This window comes from Dasypus novemcinctus, chromosome 22 (assembly GCF_030445035.2).
Source record: "Dasypus novemcinctus isolate mDasNov1 chromosome 22, mDasNov1.1.hap2, whole genome shotgun sequence".
Lineage (NCBI taxonomy): Eukaryota > Metazoa > Chordata > Mammalia > Cingulata > Dasypodidae > Dasypus > Dasypus novemcinctus.
In genome coordinates, this window is record NC_080694.1 from 73,288,496 (window position 1) to 73,296,912 (window position 8,417).

General features: G+C 39.9%; 1 pseudogene; it reads left to right on the forward strand.

Moving 5' to 3' along the window:
- Positions 1-5,111: 5,111 nt before the first annotated feature.
- Positions 5,112-7,173, forward strand: LOC101432734 (olfactory receptor 12D2-like; annotated as a pseudogene).
- The last annotated feature ends 1,244 nt before the right edge of the window (positions 7,174-8,417 follow it).

An 8,417-nucleotide genomic window follows, 5' to 3' on the forward strand; every position in this document is an offset into this window, starting at 1 on the left:
ATGTTGAGAAAATCGTATCAAAGTGTAAGTAGGAGGGTTACCTGTTTACGATGCTCAGGGGGTATGGTCTGATGTGGGACGGACTCCGGGGGAATAGCTGAAGGCTCATTTTGCCAAGGTGGGTTGTACCATTGGGAAGAGACCCAAGAAGTGAGAGTTGGGGTGGACCCACATCCTGGGGAGGACTAATGCCGTCAAATAGAGAGAACTGTATCTCTCATGAGAGAGGATGGCTCCCAGGGCATTAGGGCAGTTGAGAAAGTCAGGTCCTGAATACTGCTGCAAGTATCTCTGGACATGGCTTCTTGGAAATGGGGATTGGCTGGCGTTGTGGGCCCCAAGGGGAGGGGAAAATGGATGTGGAATGTATGGAACCAAGGTAAATATGGGGGCAAGAGAGGAGTTCTGTGAGAGTACACGAGGATGAATATAAAACATGTAATATTACACCAAAAACATAGGGGACGACAGACTAATAATGTAAACCATAAGGCAAAACATAGGATAACTAAAAAATTTAGAAAACTGTACAACCTAAAGTATGGACCACATAGTAAGCACAGATGTCACCTTGTTTGAAAGCTATTGTCTCGGAATCTGTACATCAGTTTCAGGAAATATGATATGAATAAGCTAAAAGATTATCGCTGTGGAAGGGAAAAGGTTTTACGGTGGATCTGGGGAAGTACTGTATATTGTATATATGAATTTCAGTGATCTAAGACTCTTGTGAAGCTGACATTATGTTGGGATTCACTTTACAGGAAGTTTTGGATCACAGAGTGGTTCAACAATGGCAGTGGAGGAATACTGATATAGGATGTTATTGACAGGATATATATGGTTGTCAGGGAGTTATACAGGGCATATGCCCAGGGTATATAGTAATGTCTAGATATACTCATAGTGGAAACAATTAAAAACAACAGCTGGGGGGGTACTGGGCCCCTGGCCGGGGGTCACTGTCGTGGACCCTGGGGGAGCAGCGGCAGTCCCCCAGGTGCAATGGCAAGAACCAGGAAGGAAGGAGGGCCCAACAGTGGGCTCCTGATACTAATGGCTATGCTTTTGAGCCTATACACCTGCAATAAGAACAAGGCCTAGAGTAGCACTGTGCCTGGGAGTTTCCTCCTGACAGCCTTCATGTTACTCAAATGTGGCCACTCTCACAGCCAAACTCAGCATGTAGATGCAGTGCATTCCCCCCAGCGTGGGACATGACACCCAGGGATCAGCCTCCCTGGCACCAAGGGATCACTACCACATACCAGCTGAAGATGCAACTAGAAAATGACCTTGAATTAAAGTTTCAACACGGATCAGCAGAATATCCCTGTCTACATATAATAACATGACTTCAAAATGCTGTTTGACCTAATGTAAGGGGGAAATGGAAAGGAGAAATGAGATTATAAGGCTATGAGTCTCTAAAAAAGAGTCTGGATATTGTCAGAAGGAATGCCCTTATGCACAACTGAGCAGAGTCTAAGAGACAGAGAAAGTAGATACAACCCCAGGTATTGGTTCTTTTGAGGGATAAAGAGACCCACGGGTTCTATGGTCATGGCAGATGGGGTTCACTGCCATGGCAGATGGCCCTTCTTTGGAGCTGGTGTTTCTGAATGATGGAATTGGACTCAGAGGGGATCTCTTCTCACAAGACTTGCATGCTACTTTATTGGAATTGTAGTTGGTGCTGGGGTTTAAGATATATTTAGGGGATTTGAATCTCTGGACTGATAATATGACACCCAGGCCCAGAGCCTCAACAGACTTCAGCTCCTACACTTTGATTTATTGGACTGACCCCACTCAGCTAACATGGAGTTGAAGAAGGTCAACCACCACACCATAGAGCCTAGAGTGTCTACAACTGAAAGCAGGAGGATTGCATCCAGTATCCTTGTGGAATCTAAGCCCCCACTTGACATAGATGTGCAATGGACACAACCAATCCAATGTCCACAGAGAAAATGTGGAATGGGTGTGGGAAGGGTAGCCATGGTGGCTGCTGGGTTTGGGGAATGGGAGGAAGAGATGAGATGTGGAGGTGTTTTCGGGACGTGGAGTTGTCCTGGGTGGTGCTTCACAGACAATTACGGGACATTGTAGATCCCCCCAGGGCCCACTGGATGGAACGTGGGAGAGTGTGGGCTATGATGTGGACCATTGACTACGGGGTGCAGTGATGTTCAGAGATGTACTTACCGGGTGCAATGGATGTGCCACGATGATGGGAGAGAGTGTTGCTGTGGGGGGAGTGGGGAGTGGGGGCAGTGGGGTTGATTGGGACGTCATATTTTTTTAATGTAATTTTTAAAAATAAATAAATAATTTTAATAAAAAAAAGGTACAGTAAGTAATCCTAAGTGAGCCATACATAAGTGGAAGTCTACAAGCTTTGAAAATCAAGGGTATAATGAACATGCATGAATTGTTTATTTGAGAGTTATTAAAGTAAGAAATTTTATGTTGTATGGGTCACCACAATACATTTTTTCAAAAAAAAAAAAAGAATTAATTTTCAATGGATTTTTTATACAATTATGTTTATGTGTCAAAGAATCAAAAACGATATGTGGTTTATTAACTATTTTAAACAAGGACAGTAAATTTTTTTAAATACACAAAATATATATGGCTATGAAAAATATTTTCTAAGACTTTGGAAATCAACACATATAGAAGTGTATAAAAGATTAGATAATTTCTCCAAATTTCACACACTTACAAAACATAGAATCTCATGAATTCCCAAAAAAGAGCTTCCAAGTTCATTCATTTTTTTTTAACTCTAGTAACATCAAGTCATTTTCTTTTCCCCTCCATGATTTCTCCTACCTTGAATTATTCACTTTTTATAGAAAACTACCTAATACCTGCATCTCTATTCAGAATTCCTTGCAGTTTTTGTTCTCCTAACAGTTCCTCCCACTCCTCTAAATTTCTCACATATCATTGCTTCTTCTTTCCCCAAACAGCCACTACATCTAGAAATGAAGAGGACAAAGAGGAAGCTACCATGAAAAGTATGTCTCCTTATATGAGTGTATCTATAGGAGATAATGTCAAGTACTTTGTCAACAAAAGAGTAAAAAGATCCAAAAATTTTTATAACTCCCTGTAAACATGTCAAAGTTTACTCAAATAGTAAACTTATTATAATTAACTTAATTTCTTTTCTTCAATAATTTCAACATCATTGAAAAAAACACAATTATTTCAAATATGCAAATTAAATAAAAATTAATTAATTACTTTGTAAGAAGATGTTTATTTGATGAAAGAGGGTGCATAATTTTTGGCAATTTGGAATTGTCAAGAATGACCTTGCAATGACACATACGGATCATTATATATCTTGACATACCTTACAATATTATGTGGGAGGGAGTGTAAACTACAATGTAAACTATAACCCACACTTAGAGGAAATGCTCCAATATGTGTTCATCAATTTTAGCTTATGTACCAAACTAATGAAAGATATTCTTAATGTGAGAAAGTATGGAAGGCATAGGGAGTGGGGCTTATGGGAATCCCCTATATTTTTTATGCAACATTTATGTAATCTAAGTATCTTTAAAAATCTTTTTAAAAATATATTAAAAAGAGGGAGATGTAAAGAGAAATATGCTTTTCAATTTAAAAATCTGGAAGCTGGGAAGCAGCTGTGGCTCAATCAGTTGGGCTCCTGTCCACCATATGGGAGGTCCTGGGTCCACATCCCGGGGCCTCCTTGTGAAGACAGACTCGCCCGCATGACACAGAGTGCCACCCAGCCTACCACGTGATGGAGCACCGCCCTGCCCATAAATGCTGTAGAGTGCTGCCTAGCCTGGAAGCACCGTGGAGAGCCAACTCAGCAAGGTGATACAACAAAAAAGGGAGAGAAGCAAACACATAGAAGAGTGCTCAGTGAATGGACACAGAGAGCAGACAGCAAACAAGCCACAAGGGGGAGGGGATATAAAAATAAATACAGACACAGAAGAATGCACAGTGAATGGACACAGAGAGCAGACAGCACACAAAAAGTTACAAGGTGGGGGGTGGTAGTCTGGAAGCTGACTGGTATTTGGAGGGACTAATCTAGATCCCACGTTAATGGAAGTACAGGTGAGGAAGGTGCACTTCACCAGAGGTAGATTACATCTTTATACATGAATAGTAAGTCTGTATCCATCAAAATTAAAACAGGGCCTAAGAAAACAGGTATAAAAGAAGATATGTTTTCAAGGGAGCTGAAGTGTTGGATACTCAAGAGGAGAGTGTTGTGTGATCTAAAGGAGGAACTCTTGAGTCCATCGAGAAAGAATCCTCTCACCTAGGGATGCAGGTATCTAGGAAATGGAAAAGAACCCCAGGGAAACAAGAAAAGAGGATTAAAATACCATTTTTCATTCAAAAGTAATTTGAGGATCCTGTTTATAGATGATAGTAAGACTCAGATTTAAAGAAGACTAAATTTACCAGCTGAAAAGCTGTGAAAAATATTCCAATTGCACCTCAAGCTAACATCTGACATATGTGGGCTCAATTCTGACCCCAGATCAGATTTCATGATGCTTCCAGAGATAGGAGTCAAAAGGGATCAGAAATAGGTCACTTCTGAGGATACTTGCATTGTAAGATGAAGAAAAGTCAGCATGAATTTTTTAAATTGTATTTTGTTTGTTACAGATGTCATGGTTCATCCATGTCCACTTTTAGTAAGCTAAAATCCTTCTGGTGGCATCTTACTTGGCTTTTGGAAGTCCTGTGGTGGAGTACATTAAAAATCATCCTGTTAGTACTGACTTAGGAAGAAGAAAGTTGAATAAATACATACATGTTCCAGCCATAGAAGACAGAACTTATAAGACTGAACTCTGATAGGAGGGAAATATTAATTACTTTAGCAAAGAAAAAAAGGTCTGTGCAACAGGTAATATGTAAGCTTAATATTTAAAAGTCTAATGGCCTGAGTTCAGTAAATCATTTTAGGGACATGTAAAACAACCACTCTCTCCCTCAGAGCATTTTTGTCTTGGAGAAAAGATCCTAGGCTAGAAAAATGGACCTTTCATAGTGAATATTTCCCAGATGTTACTTTGCCTTTTCTCCAGGTGATGCTGAATCAAACCTGAGTCACTGAATTTTTCCTCCTGGGACTAACAGACATCCAAGAGCTGCAGCCTCTGCTCTTTGTGGTGCTCTGCACCATCTACATTAGCAGTGTGGCTGGGAATGGGGCCATTCTGGTGACCGTCATCTCTAACCCAAGACTCCACTCTCCTATGTACTTCTTACTGGGAAATCTCTCATGCCTAGACATCTGCTCCTCCACTGTAACACTGCCAAGATGCTGGAGAACGTAGTCTCTTCAAGCAAAGCAATTTCTTTTTTGAGATGCATAAGCCAGCTGCATTTCTTCGAATTCCTGGGCAGCACAGAGGTCTTGCTATTGGGCATGATGGCCTTGGACTGCTCTGTGGTGATCTGCAAACCACTTCATTACACTGTCATCATGAATCATCAGCTCTGCATCGAGGTGGCCAGCACAGTTTGGGTCACTGGTTTCTTCCCTGATGCACCCCACGACCTCTCGCTTGCACTTCTGTGGTTCCAACCATATCCATCACTTCTTCTGTAATGTTAAGGCATTGCTGGAACTGGCCTGTGGGAACGTTGACCTCAACCAGTGTTTGATTAATATTGTCACAGGTACCATTGGCATGGGTCCCTTCTTTCTGATGCTTCTCTCCTATTTCTATATTCTTGCCTACCTCTTCTTCAAGACTCATTCTTGCAGAATGCTTCAAAAACCTCTGCCCACCTGTACCTCCCACTTCATGGTTGTTATTCTTTTCTATGTTCCTGTTCTCTTCACCTACACTTGTCCTGCTTCAGGCAGCTCCATGGACCAGGATGTGGTCATTGCCCTCATGTACAGTGTGGGGACTCCTGTACTAAATCCACTGATTTATACCTTGAGGAACAAGGAGGTGAAGCAAGCCATGAGTAGAGCAATCAGAAGAAAGTTCTGACTGAAAGCAATTTCAGAAATTTTCTGAGGCTAAAAAAGGCATGCAATGAGAAAGTTGAGATTTAAATGTATTCTTTGTTTCATAATTTATACTATGTATATTTATAAAAGGAATGGGTACCAAAAATAAATGGAATGTCTAACATAGGTGTGTTAAACAATGCATTCCTAGGTAATATCTGAGAAATTTGAACTGACAGAAACTGACTTTGAAACCTTAATGGTGAATTTGTTTTAGGATATTAGTTGCTATAATTAATCTGTTATAGATTCTAAGGTACTCTTATGTGAAATGAAATAAAGTAATATGCCTATTTACTCTAGTGAATAGAATGAGGTCTGCTGATCTGTATGACCCTTCTTGATTAACACATTTTAATGTGAGCAGTAAATTACTATTATGAGCAATATTATAGTTGTTGTTATTAAATTTTGAGTATGTTGATTTAGCATTATCATTACTCAACTCTAAAGCAACTGCTAATTCACATATGAGTTAAGTGGAGTTTTTCAAAGGTGTGTCATCATTTTTTTTCTCTAATCAGGGAAATAAATAGTTAAAGCCAATGATGTTGTGATCAATCATTAAGAAAAATAAAATAACCCATAAGTCACTCAAAGTGTGGAAATTCTCTAAACAAGGTGCTTTTGCATTAAACTAAACCAATTGTTCAAAGAATCCTGTGAAATCACATATAACTGCAATCATGTTGAAAAAACTCTGCAGAATTCCTTTTGTACAATGACTTTATTATTTTCCCTTTTGCTGGGACATGGATACTATAACTTTCAAAACCATTTAAACTTTTTTATTTTCCTTTTTGATAGGTTGTATTGTAATATGTTGTGATATGATGAAATAGGAAGAATTCATTAAAATTTGTATTATTTTCCTTTCCTAGCAACAAACTCATACCAATTTAAAGCAATGAGATCTGAGGAGTCATTATTTGCAGACCCCCTGATCCCACCTCTCTCGTTCTTTCTCCTTGTTTCCTTCTCCCTTTTCTCTTTCTTTCATTCCCAATACCCATTGGGTCCAAATCTCCAACATCTGGTGCCCCATCGTGGGGCCCAAAGAGGTTAGTGAGTCTTCCACATCATTATCAGGAACTGCAGAAAAGACCTCATCGAGGGTCATATGACGTCCAAAGCAGTGACTCGAATCTTCTTTTAAGTAACATTTTCTGTGAAGTCATCAGGGTAATGGGTAATCAAACGGGACATGTGGAAGAACATTCTCAAGTTTTAAAAACCTTATTGAAAGCTAGTGGGGTGCCTGTAAAAAGTTGTGAGTTAAAAGAACTGTTTGCTTTAATACAAAAGCATTGTGGTTGGTTTCAGCCTCGGGGGCGTAATGTCTTAAATTTAAAACAGTGGAAATGTGTAACAAAGGCTTTACGAAGAGCATATCAGAAAGGGAATCCATTCCTTTATCTGCGAGGACTTTGTGCCAGCAAATTGTTGCCACCTTAGATCCTTTACAATCAGATGAAGATAAAGAAGAAGAAATTATTCTGTTTTCAAAACTCATAGACAAAAAGAAAATGGAGGGCCATTTGAAAGAACTAAATTCTGAACCAAAAGGTGGAGGAGAATCTTCCGGCTTTATGCCTAATCCCAGTACTAATCCTTTTATAGATAAAAAGACAACTGTCTGCTCTAATGAAATATCCAATCTCCATATATCTCATCCAGGTGCTTATCCTAGCTTACATCCAGTCCATCCTACTACGCCTGATGAGCCGCCACTTATGGCTGCCCTAACCTCAGCCCCTGGAATTTTTTCAGATATGGCAGACACTACACACTGTGTTAAAAAGACAGTTGTTTCCAACCCCACTCCTCAAACACCCTTGATGTGCTCTTTATTGCAAGGATCTCAACAAGGGAATCTGGAGGCCATGCAATTTTTATCAGCTTTTCCAGTTATATCACAACCAATTCCATCAAATGCTAATAATCCTCAGGGAGGTGCTGAGTTCCATCATGAACCAATACCTTTTAAACTATTGAAAGATTTAAAACAGGCTTGTGTGCAATATGGGGTTAATTCTCCATATACGTTTGGCTTAGTTCAGGGCATGGCTCAGGCAGATAGATTGATTCCTTGAGACTGGGAAATGTTAGCCTGTACTGTTTTTAGCCCTGCTGAATTTCTGCAATTTAAAACTTGGTGGACCAATGAGGCTAATATGACTGTATGGCAAAATGCTAGTCAAGAACCTCCAGTGCTTATATAGGCAGAACAGCTATTGGGAATAACAGCTTGGGCAGGAGTGGGCATGCAAATGCAGTATGATGATGTAGCAATAGTTCAAGTTAGAATATCCTGCTTAGCAGCTTGGAGAAAAATTTCAGCCCCTGGGAAACCTGTACAATCCTTTGC